General features: G+C 42.4%; 1 non-coding gene and 2 pseudogenes across 1 annotated transcript; 2 read left to right on the forward strand and 1 right to left on the reverse strand.

Annotated features, from left to right (window-relative positions):
- Window positions 1-1,830: 1,830 nt before the first annotated feature.
- LOC129013192 (olfactory receptor 11H4-like) lies at window positions 1,831-2,772 on the forward strand (annotated as a pseudogene).
- Window positions 2,773-15,354: 12,582 nt separating this feature from the next.
- Window positions 15,355-15,428, reverse strand: TRNAN-GUU (transfer RNA asparagine (anticodon GUU)). Its single transcript has one exon. It is a non-coding gene; the product is annotated as a tRNA-Asn (tRNA).
- Window positions 15,429-17,176: 1,748 nt separating this feature from the next.
- On the forward strand, window positions 17,177-17,550 carry LOC129012662 (uncharacterized; annotated as a pseudogene).
- The last annotated feature ends 529 nt before the right edge of the window (window positions 17,551-18,079 follow it).

Genomic DNA, 18,079 nt, shown 5'->3' on the forward strand with positions numbered 1-18,079 from the left:
TTTTAGTGCTGTTCTGTTATGGTTATGAGTGTAGTCTGATCCTCACTTCCACAGGAGTCCCCCAGAGAGCAGGGTGAGGAGGGGGCAGTGTGGGAAGAGATCAACCAGGAAGTTTTTCAGATTGCAACCTAAGTAGCCTTAATACAAACCACAGTGTAGCCATCAAGAAAGGATCCTATCGTTTAAGGCTACAGTGATATCCCTGCCAGGGAAGATAGCCTATCAGGAAAAAAATGAGAATTCAGGTGTGTCTGGTTGGCACAAAAAAAAGTTTTTTAAAAAATAAAATGTATTATGTATATTTAAGGTATACAACATGATGTTACCAGATACATATATAAAGAAAATGATTACTATAGTGGAAGAAATTAATACACCCATCATCTCACAAGGTTACAAAGCAGTCTTATAATAATGAAGTCCAGAGCCCATTCCCCCACCACTTGTGGCAAGCATACTTATAATCTACTCATTTGGCAAATATCCTAAATACAATACACTAATATGAACAATTGTCTTCATGTTGTACATGAGATCTTTTGGCTTGTTCAGCCTACATATTTGCTATTTTGTATTTTTTTTTTTTACCTAAATCTTTCCATTTCTTAAAAAAAAAGTCTTAAAAAGAAACCTTATCATGAGGGAGTTACATCTTTGGTGTGGTCTAAAGGGCCTGGAAAGCACTCTCCTAATCATACACACACACACACACAGAGAGAGAGAAAGACTTACACACTTGTACTTAACCTGTCAAAAGGCTAAAATTTCATAGGCAAAAAAACATTCTTTTGCATTTTGAAACCACTTTAATTCATAAGATTAACAAGGGACTGTAATATCCAACATAATAATACCTGAACAGTTTATAATAGCTCATATTTCTGTAGCATTTTATAATCTGTAAACTACTTTTGCATATACATATTGTTTCATGCAATTCTCATGTCAGCTTGGTATGTATGTATTATTATTCACATTTCACAGAGAAAGTAATGTAAGCTCAGAGATTAAGCCCTTTGCTGAAGAAACACTGCTTACTATGTGACAGAGCAAGGATTTAAGTCCAGATCTGTTATGTCTCCAAAGCCCGTGCTGAGACACACTGGTGGAGTACAAACCCCATCTGGATCCCAGAACTGTATACATTCCAAAGCCTTCTTCATATGATTATTATAATAACAAAGTCCAGCGCCCATGACTACACCATCTTACAGATAGAAAGTAAATAACGATAATGGCCTAGAAATGGTCACTTAACGTAGCTAAGTTGTAACTTGCTTAAAATCACTTTGTCACTATGCAGTTATTTTCATATCTGGCTTCTTAAGTCTCATGTTCTCTCCTATAATCTGCTTGAATAATATTACTGTTTCATTTAGTAAATCTGTTAATTTTAATTTTTTTATGTGAGTTACCCATACCAACACTGACCTCTCAGTTTAGCTTTAGCCAGCCACCTATATGTATTTTCCATCATGTTCTCCAAAGCTGGCTGCACCAGGCAACCCAATGAGAATGCAGAAAGGAAATTTTGAATTTATATTTTTATTTTGATTCCAATAAAACTTTTTCAAAGCGTTACCAATTTTTACTATGTTGATGGACAGTAGTTTATATATAATTTATAGTGAATAGTCTTATATAGAAGGGTATAGTCAATAACTGTATTGTTGGGGAGTCTGATCAATAAAGGAGTAGAAACCACTGGTCTAGTCTATACCCCCTTCCCTATGACCAGGAAAGTGTGCTTGCTCTCCTGGGGAGGAATTGGGAGGAATAATTCCCTCTGGATATGTAATTTGTGCTCTAATCCTCACAGGATGGCAGAAAATGACCTCAGAGGCCAGAAATATCTCCGACACTGTGAGAGACTTAATCCTCTTGGGCTTCTCTTGCCTCTGGGAAATACAGGTCTTCCTCTTTTTCACATTCTTTGTGACTTACATACTGACTCTCCTTGGAAACATGGTTATCATGTGTGCAGTGCGCTTGGACCACAGGTTCCACACCACCATGTGCATTCTGCTGGCCAACTTCTCCTTCCTGGAGATATGTTATGTCAACTCTGATGTGCCCAACATGCTAGCAAACTTCCTTTCCAAAAACAAAAGCATTTCCTTAGCTCGATGTCTCCTCCAGTTATACTTCTTCTTCTCACTGGGCATAACTGAATGCTTATTTCTCTCCGTCATGTCCTATGACTGGTTCCTGGCAATCTGTTGCCCCCTACACTATCCTACTGTCATGACTATTAAGTTTTGTAGCAGCCTGATCATCTTTTTCTGCATCTATGGTTTCCTCTGGTTTCTAGTCCCAGTTATACACATTACCCAGCTGCGATTTTGTGACTGAAACATGATTGATGACTTTCTATGTGACCTCAGTCCCCTGCTGGCCCTGGCATCAGCCTGTGTCCCAATCCCAGCGACTGTTCTCATATGTGGCACCATGAATTCACTCCTCATCTTTGCGACCATTTTCTACATTATTGGCTCCTATACCCTGGTGCTGAGGTCTGTGATGCAGATACCCTCTGCTGCTGGCCGGAAGAAGGCCTTCTCCACCTGCTCCTCACACCTGGCTGTCATGTTTTTATTTTATAGCTCAGTCATGATGACATATGTGAGCCCAGGGTCAGGACGAGCAGAAAGCATGCAGAAGTTCACAACTTTGTTCTACTCAGTTTTGACCCCTTTGTTCAACCCCATGATCTACAGCCTCCAGAATAAAGAAATGAAGGATGCCTTGAAGAAAGTTCTAGGAGGCTCCTAAAATTGGTCTCTGATGTTAGTGAGTTATTCCCAAGTAAGTTCAGACTGTGAGCCCCCTAGCAGTGAAGAGCTGAGAAACTGGCAAGTAGATGTGAACTTTTCAAAGGAGACATTTCAAAATCCTAAATGCCATGTTATCAATGAATCCTTTCCCCAGGCAGAATTAATTGCCTCTTCTACAGCACATTACTTACACTTCTATTTAACATGTCTTTCATTCTTTCTTGTATTATGCTCAGCTATTTACAAATGTGTCTTCACATGCCTCCCATCTTTATTAGATTTTAAGTTCCTTGAGAGCAGGAACTATGCTTTATTAATTTCTGTTAATTCCAGAACCCAACACGGTACCTAGCATATATGTCAATAATATTAATTTAAATAAAATAAATATATTACTTCATATTTCCTTATTAGTTTCTATCATTTTTCATGGTCAGGACAATATCTAAAGAAACCACACAAACTCTGTAACAATCTATATTTTATATGTTTTATACATGAAATGAAAAGAACTTTCATATAAGAACATGAGGTCAACTTTGACTGGTAGGACGAGCTATTACCTGATAATCGAATCAATGGAAAAGTTTTACCAGATGAAAGTGAATGTCTAAGAAATCATCTCCTTCCTTCCCCTCCTCAATCCCTTTGTCTGATGTCAGTTGCATTATTTCATTTTCTTCTTACTAACCATGCTTCCACGCCTGTATATTTTAAAATATGTCCCACAATCCTTGCTACTGAAAGTGTGGTCTTTGATCATCAGCTGGGTGTCACTGGAGAGCTTTTTAGAAGGCAGGGTCTGAGGACTGGATTGGGGCAGTTCCAAGATGGCCTAATAGGAACAGCTCCAGTCTACAGCTCCCAGCATGAGTGACACATAAGACGAATGGTTTCTGCATTTCCAACTGAGGTACCAGGTTCATCTCACTGGGGATTGTCAGACAGTGGGTGCAGGAGAGTGGGTGCAGTGCACCAAGTGTGAGCCAAAGCAGGCAGGGCATCACCCCACCCAGGAAGCACAAGGGGTCAGGGAATTCCCTATCCTAGCCAAGGAAAGGGGTGACAGATGGCACCTGGAGAATTGGGTCACTCCCACCCTAATACTGTGCTTTTCTGATGGTCTTAGCAAATGGCACACAAGAGATTATATCCCGCACCTGGCTCACAGGGTCCCACACCCACAGAACCTCGCTCATTGCTAGCACAGCAGTCTGAGATCAAACTGCAAGGTGGCAGCGAGGCTGGGGGAGGGGCGCCCACCATTGCTGAGGCTTGAGTAGGTAAACAAAGGGGCCGGGAAGCTTGAACTGGGTGGAGCCCACTGCAGCTCAAGGAGTCCTGCCTGCCTCTGTAGACTCCACCTCTGGGGACAGGGCATAGCCAAACAAAAGGCAGCAGAAATCTCTGCAGACTTAAATGTCCCTCTCTGACAGCTTGGAAAACAGTAGTGGTTCTCCCAGCATGCAGTTTGAGATCTGAGAACAGACAGTCTGCCTCCTCAAGTGGGTCCCAGACCCCTGAGTAGCCTAACTGGGAGGCATCTGCCAGTAGGGGCAGACTGACATCTCACATGGCTGGGTACCCCTCTGAGACAAAATTTCCAGAGGAATGATCAGGCAGCAACATTTGCTGTTCACCAATATCCACTGTTCTGCAGCCTCCACTGCTGAAAGCCAGGCAAACAGGGTCTGGAGTAGACCTCCTACAAATTCCAACAGACCTGCAGCTGAGGGTCCTGACTGTTAGAAGGAAAACTAACAAACAGAAAGGACATCCACACCAAAACCCCATCAGTATGTCACCATCATCAAAGACCAAAGGTAGATAAAACCACAAAGATGGGGAAAAAACAGAGCAGAAAAACTGAAAATTCTACAAATCAGAGCACCTCTCCTCCTTCAAAGGAATGCAGCTCCTCACAAGCAATGGAACAAAGCTGGATGGGGAATGACTTTGATGAGTTGGGAGAAGAAAGCTTCAGATGATCAAACTTCTCCGAGTTAAAGGAGGAAGTCCAAACCCACGGCAAAGAAGTTAAAAATCTTGAAAAAAGATTAGATGAATGGCTAACTAGAATAATCAATGCAGAGAAGTCTTTAAAGGACCTGATGGAGCTGAAAACCATGGCACGAGAACTATGTGATGAATACACAAGCTTCAGTAGCCGATTCGATCAACTGGAAGAAAGGTTATCAGTGATGGAAGATCAAATGAATGAAATGAATCAAGAAGAGAAGTTTAGAGAAAAAAGAATAAAAAGAAATGAACAAAACCTCCAAGAAATATGGGACTGTGTGAGAAGACCAAATCTACATCTGATTGGTGTACCTGAAAGCGTCAGGGAGAATGGAAGCAAGTTGGAAAACACTCTGCAGGATATTATCCAGGAGAACTTCCCCAATCTAGCAAGGCAGGCCAACATTCAAATTCCAGAAATACAGAGAACGCCACAAAGATACTCCTCAAGAAGAGCAACTCCAACACACATAATTGTTAGATTCACCAAAGCTGAAATGAAGGAAAAAATGTTAAGGGCAGCCAGAGAGAAAGGTCAGGTTACCCACAAAGGGAAGCCCATCAGACTAACAGTGGATCTCTCGGCAGAAACTCTACAAGCCAGAAGAGAGTGGGGGCCAATATTCAACATTCTTAAAGAAAAGAATTTTCAACCCAGAATTTCATATCCAGCCAAACTAAACTTCATAAGTGCAGGAGAAATAAAATACTTTACAGACAAGCAAATGCTGAGAGATTTTGTCACCACCAGGCCTGCCCTAAAAGAGCTCCTGAAGGAAGCACTAAACATGAAAGGAGCAATCTGTGCCAGTCACTTCAAAAACATGCCAAATAGTAAAGAGCATTGAGGCTAGGAAGAAACTGCATCAACTAAAGAGCAAAATAACCAGCTAACATCATAATGACAGGATCAAATTCACACATAACCATATTAACCTTAAATGTAAATGGGCTAAATGCTCCAATTAAAAGATACAGACTGGCAAATTGGATAAAGAATCAAGACCCATCAGTGTGCTGTATTCAGGAAAACCATCTCACGTGCAGAGACACACATAGGCTCAAAATAAAAGGATGGAGGAAGATCTACCAAGCAAATGGAAAACAAAAAAAGGCAGGGGTTTCAATCGTAGTCTCTGATAAAACAGACTTTAAACCAACAAAGATCAAAAGAGACAAAGAAGGCCATTACATAATGGTAAAGGGATCAATTCAACAAGAAGAGCTAACTATCCTAAATATATATGCAACCAATACAGGAGCACCCAGATTCATAAAGCAAGTCCTTAGAGACCTACAAACAGACTTAGACTCCCACAAAATAATAACGGGAGACTTTAGCACCCCACTGTCAACATTAGACAGATCAATGAGACAAAAAGTTAACAAGGATATTGTCCCTATTTGCAGATGATATGACTGTATATCTAGAAAACCCCATTGTCTCAGCCCAAAATCACCTTAAGCTGATAAGCAACTTCAGCAAAGTCTCAGGATACAAGATCAATGTGCAAAAATCACAAGCATTTTTATACACCAATAACAGACAAAGAGAGCCAAATCATGAGTGAGCTCCCATTCACAATTGCTTCAAAGAGAATAAAATACCTAGGAATCCAACTCACAAGGGATGTGAAGGACCTCTTCATGGAGAACTAGAAACCACTGCTCAAAGAAATAAAATAGGATACAAACAAATGGAAGAACATTCCATGCTCATGGGTAGGAAGAATCAATATCGTGAAAATGGCCACACTGCCCAAGGTAATTTATGGATTCAATGCCATCCCCATCAAGCTACCAATGACTTTCTTCACAGAGTTTTAAAAAACTACTTTAAAGTTCACATGGAACCAAATAAGAGCCCACAATGCCAAGTCAATCCTAACCCAAAAGAACAAAGCTGGAGGCATCATGCTACCTGACTTCAAACTATGCTACAAGGCTACAGTAACCAAAAGAGCATGGTGCTGGTACCAAAACAGAGATATTGACCAATGAAACAGAACAGAGCCCTCAGAAATAATGCCACATATCTACAACTATCTGATCTTTGACAAACCTGACAAAAACAGGGAATGGGGAAATGATTCCCTATTTAATAAATGGTGCTGGGAAAACTGACCAGCCATATGGAGAAAGCTGAAACTGGATCCCTTTCTTACACCTTATACAAAAATTAATTCAAGATGGATTAAAGACTTACATGTTAGACCTAAAACCATAAAAATCCTAGAAGAAAACCTAGGCAATTCCATTCTGGACATAGGCATGGGCAAGGACTTCATGTCTAAAACACCAAAAGCAATGGCAACAAAAGCCAAAATTGACAAATGGGATCTAATTAAACTAAAGAGCTTCTGAACAGCAAAAGAAATTACCATCAGAGTGAACAGACAACCTACAGAATGGGAGAAAATTTTTGCAATCTACTCATCTGACAAAGGGCTAATATCCAGAATTTATAATGAACTCCAACAAATTTACAAGAAAACAAACAACCCCATCAACAAGTGGGCAAAGGATATGAACAGACACTTCTCAAAAGAAGACATTTATGTAGCCAAAAGACACATGAAAAAATGCTCATTATCACTGGCTATCACAGAAGTGCAAATCAAAACCACAATGAGCTACCATCTCACACCAGTTAGAATGGTGATCATTAAAAAGTCAGGGAACAACAGGTGTTGGAGAGGATGTGGAGAAATAGGAACACTTTTACACTGTTGGTGGCACTGTAAGCTAGTTCAACCGTTGTGGAAGTCGGTGTGGCAATTCCTCAGGGATCTAGAACTAGGAATGCCATCTGACCCAGCCATCCCATTACTGGGTATATACCCAAAGGATTATAAATCATGCTGCTATAAAGACACATGCACACGTATGTTTATTGCAGCACTATTCACAATAGCAAAGATTTGGAACCAACCTAAATGTCCAACAATGATAGACTGGATTAAGAAAATGTGGCACATATATAGCATGGAATACTATGCAGCCATAAAAATGATGAGTTCCTGTCCTTTGTAGGGAAATGGATGAAGCTGGAAACCATCATTCTCAGCAAACTATCGCAAAGACAGAAAACCAAACACCGCATGTTCTCACTCATAGGTGGGAATTGAACAATGAGAACACTTGGACATAGGGTGGGGAACATCACACCCTGGGGCCTGTCAGGGGATGGGCGGCTGGGGGAGGGATAGCATTAAGAGAAATTCCTAATGTAAATGATGAGTTGATGGGTGCAGCAAACCAACATGGCACATGTATACCTATGTATCAAACCTGCGCGTTTTGCACATGTACCCTAGAACTTAAAGTATAATTTAAAAAATGTTGTACCCAAAATAGGTGTCTCTTCTGAATGTTCTTTACATACTTATATTTGGAAGATTACACATAGTAAAAAGGATTGAGAATATGAAGAAAATTTTGTATGGCAACTTATGCAGTCATTCCTTTAAAATGTTTCTGAGAAAAACTATCTCTGCATTGTACTAGCTTTTGGATTATCCCAGATTATCAAAATTTCCTTCCTTCCCTCAGGGAGATCACAATTCTGTAATGGAAGTAAACTTTTTTAATCTTTCTTGTTCAGTAACAGTTTGATTGAAATATAATTCATATACCATACACTTCACCCTTTTAAAGTGTACAATTCAGTGTTTTTAGTTCATTTACATAGTTGTGCAACTACTACCACAATAAACTTTAGGATAATTTCACAACCCCACTTTCCCTACCACCAAAAAATATTCCAAACCCATTAGCAGTCGCTCCCTGGAAACCACTAATTCACTTTCTGTCTCTCTGTATTCACCTATTCTGGGTATTGCCCTAATACCAAAAACAGGAAAGGACATAACAAAAAAATAGAACTGCAGATCAACATCCCTGATGAACATAGATGCAAAAATCCTTAACAAAAAACTAGCTAACTGAAAACAACAGCATATCGAGAAGATATTCTACCACATTCAAGCAGGTTTCATACCAGGGATATAGGGATGATTTCACATATACAAGTCAATAAATGTGATACACCGCATAAACAGAATTAAAAACAAAAATCACATGATCATCTCAATAGATTCAGAAAAAGTATTCAACAAAAATCCAGCATCCCTTTATGATCAAAACTTTCAGCAAAATCAGCATACAAGGGATATACCTCAATGTAGTAAAACCCATTTATGACAAACCCACTGCCAACATAATACTGAATGGGGAAAAGTTGAAAGCATTCCCTCTGAGAACTGGAACAAGACAAGAATGCCCGTTGTCACCACTTTATTCAACATAGTACTGGAAGTCCTAGCCAGAGCAATCAGACAAGAGAAAGAAGTAAAGGGCATCCAAATCATTAAAGAGGAAGTCAACCACTCTTTGTTGATGATATGATTGTATACCTGGAAACCCTAAAGACTCCTCTAAAAAGCACCTAGAACTGATCAATGAATTCAGCAAAGTTTCAGGATACAAAATCAATGTACACAGATCAGTAGCCCTGCTACACACAAACTGTGACCAAGCCGAGAATCAAATCAAGAACTCAACCCCTTTTACAATGGCTGCGCACACACACACACACACACACACACACTACTTAGGAATATACCTAACCAAGGAGGTAGAAAACAAAGCAGAATTCCTCTACAAGAAAAACTACAAAACACTGCTGAAAGAAATCATAGACGACATAAACAAATGGAAACACATTCCATGTTAATGAATGAGTAGAATCAATATTGTGAAAATGATCATACTGCCAAAAGCATTCTACAAAGTCAATGCAATTCCCACCAAAATACCACCAACATTCTTCACAGAACTAGAAAAAAAAAACCCAAAATTCATATGAAACCAAAAAAGAGCCTGCATAGCCAAAGCAAGACTAAGCAAAAAGAAGAACCTGGAGGCATCACATTACCTGATTTCAAACTACACTATAAGGCCATAGTCACCAAAACAGCTTGGCACTGGTATAAAAATAGGCACATAGACCAATGGGACAGAATAGGTAACCCAGAAATAAACCTAAATATTCACAGCCAACTGATCTTTGACAAAGCCAACAAAAACATAAGGTAGGGAAAAGACACCCTATTCAACAAATGGTGCTGGTATAATTGGCTAGCCACATGTAGGAGAATGAAACTGGATCCTCATCTCTCTCCTTATACAAAATCAACTCAAGATGGATCAAGGACTTAAATCTAATACCTAAAACCATAAAAATTCTAGAAAATAACATCAGAAAAGCCCTTCTAGACATTGGCTTAGGCAAGGATTTCATGACCAGGAACCCAAAAGCAAATGCAGTACAAACAAATAGATGGGACTTAATTAAACTAAAGAGCTTTTGCACAGCAAAAGGAAAAGTCAGCAGAGTAAACAGACAACACACAGAGTGGAAGAAAATCTTCACAATCTATACATCCAACAAAGGACTAATATCCAGAATCGAAAACAAACTCAAACAAATCAGCAAGAAAAAAAATAATCCCATCAAAAAGTGGGCTAAGGCCATGAATAGACAATTCTCAAAAGAAGATATCCAAATGGCCAACAAACACATGAGAAAATGCTCAACATCATTAATGATCAGGGAGATGCAACTCAAAACCACAATGCAATACCACCTGACTCCCACAAGAATGGTCATAATCAAAAATTCAAAAAATAATAGATGTTGGCATGCATGCAGTAAAATGGGAACACTTCTACACTGCTGGTGGGAATTTAAACTAGTACAACCACACAGAAAATGGTGTGGAGATTACTTAAAGAACTAAAAATAGAACTACCGTTTGACCCAACAATCCCACTACTGGGTATCTACCTAGAGGAAAAGAAGTCATTATACGGAAAAGCTACTTGCACATGCATGCTTATAGCAGCACAATTCGCAATTTCAAAAATGTGGAACCAGCCCAAATGCCCATCAAGCAACGAGTGGATAAAAAAAATGTGGTGTATATATATGATGGAATACTACTCAGCCAGAAAAAGGAATGAATTAATAGCATTCGCAGCAACCTGGATGGGATTAGAGTCTATCATCCTAAAATAATGGGATTAGAGTCTATCATCCTAAAATCATGGGATTAGAGTCAAAGATCTCAGGAATACCTGATGAACAAGTTGTGTTTATCACTCAGCATAGCAAGGGATAACATATTTCATGGGGAAACTCTGGGATGTCTCAGTATGAAGATGTTAGAAAGAACCTATTTTAGGATTTGTGCTATGTTGGGTGATTTCGGGGAGGGTCTAAGGAAGTGGTAGTTTGCTCCAGTTGGACGCTGTCAGAAAGCAAGGGCAGTTCTATGACTAGGGTTTTTGTTTGTTTGTTTGCTTGCTGGTTTTTTTTTTTTTTTTACTTTAAGTTCTGGGATACATGTGCAGAATGTGCAGGTTTGTTACATAGGTATACATGTGCCATGGTGGTTTGCTGCAGATTTCAACGCGTCATCTATGTTTTAAGCCCCACATGCATTAGGTATTTGTATGACTAGGTATTTTAACAAATCTAATCTATAGGCTGAAAGATTTGCCTCCATCCTAGAGGAGGTATCTATCTCTAAAATCATTCTTGTGATTCCTCGGCTGTCTGCTGTCTTCTGTCTGCGGCTGTACGCTGCCTGCTGTCTCTCTGCTTTTTATGTGATTGGCATTCAGTAGAATGCAGGTTCTGAGCACCTCATGTAGCAGAATGAGAGTCTCCTCTGCTGCCATCCTCATCAGCTTCCCTTATGTCTTGTTTACTCTTCATTCTACCACCGCAAGGTGTTTCTCTCCAACCCCTCTCCTCTCAGATTGTTCTCACACAGAGGCCATCATTTCCTAGCATTGTGCTGGGCCAGAAGAACAGTAACCAGATCCCTTCCCATACCAAAGCGGCAACCATTTCGGAAAAGCTTCCTTCATGTTGCAGCCATTGGACATGATAATACGTGTGATGTGCTGCCATTTGTTGAGAATCATGTGAAAATTAAGCTTCTGCCCCATCACACTAAAGTTCCAGCCCTGAGTCCCCACGGTTTTCTCCCTAGGCTAAGATAGAAAGGAAGAACATGAAATGTGCAGAAAGCATTCTCTTAAGCAAACATGTATAACTTGCCTAAATTGTAATTATTTCCTGGAACAGGATGCACCTCTAACCTCTACAGGCAGATCACAGATTCCATTGTCCAGCTGTATAATGAATTCTTCTTCTCAGAGAAGAAGAATCTCCCGAGCTTGCCTGAATCAAATTTCTAGAGGTAAACGGTGAAAGGCCACAATATGAAGTCACTCTCAGATGAGTCCCTTCTCTTGTCACACTCCACAGTAGAAACAAAAGAGTACAGGGAGGCCAGAGCTGCTCAAAGCCTTATAACCCACAATTCTCGTAGTTATTCTCAACTTATAGAGGGCTGCTTTCTAGATGCTCCCCCTCCAGGCCTGCAGACAGCCAAGCTCCAGGAATAAGTAGCTCTGAGAAATATACTATTTAGCTGTAAGCCACACTCACTATTGCAAATTGGAGAAAAGAAGGACAAACTTAAAAGGTGAAAAGATTAAGAGAACAACATGGTGAAACCACATCTCTAATAAAAATACAAAAATTAGCCGGGCCTGATGACATGCACCTATAGGCCCAGCTACTTGGGAGCCTGAGGCAGGAGAATCATTTAAACCCAGAAGGCAGAGGTTGCAGTGAGCCAAGATTGTGCCACTGCACTCTAGCCTGGGTGACAGAGGAAGAATCCATCTCAAAAAAAAAAAAAAAAAAAGAAAAAAGAAAGAAAGAAAAGATTTAAGAGAACAATTATTTTAATTGAATACATTTTGTCAAGATTAAATCAACTTTCCCCTAGAATACTGAAAGAATAAGCAATCACAATTTAGATTCCAAGTAACTGGTCTTTGAGGAAGTGTGAAAAGCAAAAAGGTGCCAGAAGCCAAAAAAAGGAGCAAAAGTCCTACTTTTCAAACTGATGAAAATAAAGTACTAAAAAATTGAAATCATCATAGTTCTTCTTGGTCCTTGGGAAAATACAAATGTACTAATTCAAATTGTAATATCCTAGCTACCCTATTGTGTGCAGCTCTTACCACTGAGGAGAAAAACCAAACCCAAACAAAAGTGTGTTCAAGTTGGCAAAAATGTTTACAAACCTGCAAAATCTCTTCAGCCTATCCCTTAAACTCCAGACTTGGTATTTACAAAGTTCTGCTGTGTACAATACCCACCTTAATATCCATTCTTGCACAAGTTCTGTTAGGTATAAGCCAAGATGACATGAGTTTTTTTGTTTTTTTTTTTTTTTTTTTTTTTTACCCTCTCATGCCTATGTTTGCTTTTGCTTCCAAAGGCCCTTCTGAGTAAGGACTGTCCTCAGACTACTGGAGTCACTTAGTCACAAGCTCGCCTGAGGCTCAGAGCTGGCAACACCTGGGAGTTTATGTCAATCCCACAGCACCCAGCAACCCTGCCTGCAAAATATTTACCCATGAGTGACAGGTTCACATGTATGAAAGCCCAGCTCCTTGACTTGAGGGGCAACTTTTGCGGTGAATTAGCTTTGGGAAAAGGAATCCAGAGGCCAACTTTGTAAAAATGCAGATAGATAAAACAGGAAGAAATCTTTGCCTTGGAAGTCCAGTTGAGAAAGAGAGTGAATTACTTGAGACTGTGAAAACAGAGACTAAAATCTTTACTTTCTCTGGGAAAGAAGCTGATGGTGAAAGAGAAACAAAGAGAATGGTGGGAAATAGGGTGCGCCTATTCAGTAGCTTTAAACCATTCTGTCATATTATAAAGCCTGGTGAGGTTTTAACTAACACAAGTGCCTGGACTCTACACATAGAGATTCTGATTTAAATGCTTCCAGGTGGGTGGAAGCCATTAGTAGTCTTAAAAAGCTCCCAAGTGATTTTACCATGTGGCTAGAGATGAAAAGGACAATCTGTCTACTAGAATCTCAAGTCACCAGCATTGAAGTGTCCCAAATGTGCAGCTACCTCATAGAAAAGACTTAACACCACCCATTGATGGAATCTGCCTTCCTCTCTCCATGGTCTTGTTAGCATAGTATGTAAAGTGGAGAAGAGATAAAGAGGTAGATGGAGAGACTGAACCTGGAATTTGCCTATGGAGAGCAGTTTCTCAAACTTTTCTGACCACAAGATGCAGTGAGAAATATACAATACTTGTGATCAGTTTTTTTTTTTTTTTTAAGACGGAGTCTCGCTCTGCTGCCCAGGCTGGGTGCATTGGCATGATCTCAGCTAACTGCAAGCTCCACCCTCCTGGGTTCACACCATTCTCCTGCCTTAGCCTCCAAAGTAGCTGAGACTACAGGCAACCACCACCACGCCCGGCTAATTTTTTTTTTTTTGTATTTATAGTAGAGACGGGGCTTCACCATGTTAGCCAGGATGGTCTCGATCTCCTGACTACGTGATCTGCCCACCTCGGCCTCCCAAAGTGTTGGGATTACAGGCGTGAGCCACCGTGCCCGGGCAACAATTTTTTTCTTTTTTTTAATGAACAGAGCATCAGTAAATGATACTGCAAGTTTAAGACACCTAATAGTCAAGTTAAAGGAGTCCTCCAGGCAGAAAGAAACTGACACCAGATGAAAATCTGGATGAAAAAAAAAAAAGACACTAGAAATGACATCTATATAGGCAAATATATAATTTTAACATCTGACTGTTTAGCCAGGCACGATGGCGCACACCTGGAATCCCAGCATTTTGGGAGGCCGAGGAAGGTGGATCACTTGAGGTCCGGAGTTTGAGACCAGCCTGGCCAATATGGTAAAACTTCCTCTCTACTAAAAATTCAAAAATTAGTCAGATGTGGTAGCCCATGCCTGTAATCTCTGCTACTCAGGAGTCTGAGTCAGGAGAATCGCTCAAACCCGGAAAGCAGAGGTTGCATTAAGCCAAGACTGTGCCACTGCACTCCAGCCTGTCCGATAGAGTAAGACTCGTCTTAAAAACACCACCACCAACAACAAAAAAACAAAAACAAACAAGCAAAAACACATCTGACTCTTGAAACAAAATAGAGATGGATTGTAAGGTTTATATCACGTGTAAAGTAAAATGCGTGACAATAGCATAAAGGCAGGGAGAGGAGTTATGTGAAGAGGTATGATACCACTTGAAGGCAGACTGTGATGGGTTAATTTTTGTGGAAAGCAAGGCAGAATTTTTGAAGTTTGTTTCTTCAAATACTTTCAGTTTCCCGTACATACAAGCTAGTTTGTTCTGCAGAGATCATATTTTCTAGGAGGCTCAGAGGGGGACCTTCTGCTGTGTGTTCTCCTGGGATGCACAAGACACAAGGGAACAGTCTTTCACTTTTCAATACAGTGATAGGCCTGAGGAGAAACAACTGCAATTTTTTTTTTTTTTTTTTTTTTTTATGAGATGGGATTCTCACTGGTCTTGAACTTCCGAGCTCAGTGGAGGCTTCCCCTACGTCGGCCTCTCAAAGTGTTGGGATTAATAGGCATGAGGCACTGCACCTGGCCACAACCACCACCATTTAAAATCACGTCCCTGGGTGGGTTTGAACCACCAACCTTCCAGTTAACAGCCGAACGCGCTAACCAATTGCGCCACAGAGACAACCTCAATTGCTTGCTTTCATCTCCATGTAGATTAAGCAATCACTAAACTCTAGGGGTTACCATTCGCTTTCTGCAGGACAACTGTGCAGACTACAAAGCTTTGGAAAACCGGAGAGGCTGAGTGGACTAACCGTGCTGTTGCACGTTAGAAACGCGTGCATCGTGTGACTCTGAAGCCAGAAGGGCGGCCGAATGGCCTTCACCCTGCGTTGACCGTTGCCTGCTTCAGAAGCCAGTGCCTCTGGAAATGCCTGGATCTGCGACCCCAGTCTGAGCCAAGTAGGGCCCAAGGGAAGCTAAACTCCCCGACGGCTCTCATGGTAGCTCTTTCTGTTTTTTTGCGCCACCTTCAGGCAATCATCTGCTGCGCTTGCTCTCCCCTCACTCAACTTGGCTTCAGTAGATGGGGTCCCTGGGGCGGGAGCGGGAAAGAGGCAGGGGAGTCAAAAGGGAAAACGTGTAAAGGAGGAGGGAGAAGCAGGGGAGACCAGGACGAGACAATGGGACAGCCCAGGACGCCGGTGCAGTGGGCACCGGCTGGATGCAGAGAAGATGGGACATGTATCAGAATGGAGAGGGGGAAAAGGGGAGAAGACGTGAGAGAAAATCAGAAGAACCTGTAGCTGCCCAAGAATAAAGAAGTAAAAATTGCATAATGTTTTTACATTAATAAAAATAAAATCGGGGGACCAGGCGCGGTGGCTCACGCCTGTAATCCCAGCACTTTGCCAGGCCGAGGTGGGTGGATCAATCAGTTGAAGTCAGGAGTTCGAGACCAGCTGGGCCAACATGGGGAAAGCCGGTCTCTACTACAAATACAAAAATTAGCTGGGCGTGGTGGCGCACGCTTGCAGTCTCAGCTACTTGGGAGGCTGAGGCAGGAGAATCGCTTGGACCTGAGAGGCGGAGGTAGCAGTGAGCCGAAATCGTGCCACTGCCCTCCAGCCTGGGCGACAAAGCAAAATTCTGTCTCTCAAAAAAATATACAAATAAATAAAAGAGGGGTGGGGAAGCAAACGACGGGCAGTAGGTGTGGGGCGTGTTGGGATTCTGTAGTGGTTTGTAGTCTGCGTTGTGCCTGCAGCAACCTCTGTTCTAATCCGAATCCTGGTACAGTCAGACTCTATCTTAGACCCACTGGGGCGAACCCACGTGTCTTTTGGTTTGCTTTTGATTCCTGCACCAGCTGCGGCCTTTATCTGCAGCCAGAAAGCCAGAAAGCAGGGTTTACCGCTGGTCCCATAGCACCATACTGTCTGGGGAAAAGAAGGAAACCCAAGAGTACACAAACAGCGGCCCAAAGAGAAACCTTCCAAGTGCTCTATGCCTCACCGTTTAGCAGAAAATATCAAGCAACTCTCAATCTAGCTGGTCTGTAGCTTCCACGAATGAAATAATGTATTTATTGCAGTCTTTCTGGTTGAGATACTTCAAATATTTGGTGGAACTTTTAATGAGAGAGAGAGTGTGGAAGAAAAAACAGAGGGGATGTGAAGATGAGGCGACTTTAGGACAGAAAAAAAAAAGAGACGAGGGAGCCATGTAAACGTTTTCGGGTGGGCTTGAGGCGATGTCAGTCTTGAACCCCGTTATGTCAGGTAAAGAGCGCAGCCTCTTCTAGCACAAACACCGTTTCCCACATTGAGGAAATCAAAGGGATCAGCAACTCTAGAGTGCGATGAAGAAGCTTCACTCTGGGCGAACCCCCTTCGTGACCACGGTCTGTCCCCTGCCAGGTAAGTGGAAATGAGCACACGGCCTGCAGGGACAGCGCAGCCTCCTCGCCCTGGCCGGTCGCTCAGGGTCACCACCCTCCCCACTGCCGCCCCTTGCCATTCTTCCAAACCACTCTCCACCAAAGATTCCACCGACAGTCACCCCACAAGACAACCCAGGCCGCCTCTCAGCAGCGGCTCCCGCCCCGCAGCCACCGCGCCCTCTCACCCCCGCAGTTCTGCCCGCCGCCTCTGCCGAGCCTGTGCACTGCACCCCCCTGGCTCCCGCTCTCCCCCGAGCTTACAGTGCACGCGGGGTTCTTCCCAACCCCTCTTGGGAGTACTGAATGGAAAAGGGGAAGCGTGTGCAAGTGCTTGGTGGAGTATAGACATCGTGGGATTTGACTGTGGTACCATCGCTTCCACGTCCTAGTGCTGATTTTTACACCTGCCTTCTGCTTAGGGTACCGGCAGCAGTTTTCCATCTGTGCCTACTCCACCTGCTGTCCTTGTTGCCTCAGCGAACATCACCTCCCTCTACCGTTCAATCAGCAAACGGGACCGCCCTCGAGGACCTCACCCGCCGCTCACCCCCCTAACAAATTCGCGGGCTTCGCCTCCGGTCGCCTCTTCCGAAGGCCTAACGAGCGCGTTAGCTGCCAAGGGAGGTGAGGAGGCTCCGCTGACTGGCTGGTGCCCGTGTCCGGGGCTGCCACAAACGCCACGACTCGGCTTGGCCTCTCTCTTAGTTATTCGCAGCTCAGTGCGATAGGCGCCTCCGGGGCGGCGACGGGAAAGAGGGTGGGCTTATTGGGTGCAGCTCCCCCGGGGGCTGGCATCTCTGCACGGCTGTGTACACCTGAGCGAGACGCTCAGTCGCTCTCTAAAGCTGCTTCCGCGGATGAGGGACACGGAGATAAATAGGAGCGCTGTG

Source organism: Pongo pygmaeus, chromosome 15 (assembly GCF_028885625.2).
Source record: "Pongo pygmaeus isolate AG05252 chromosome 15, NHGRI_mPonPyg2-v2.0_pri, whole genome shotgun sequence".
Classification (NCBI taxonomy): domain Eukaryota; kingdom Metazoa; phylum Chordata; class Mammalia; order Primates; family Hominidae; genus Pongo; species Pongo pygmaeus.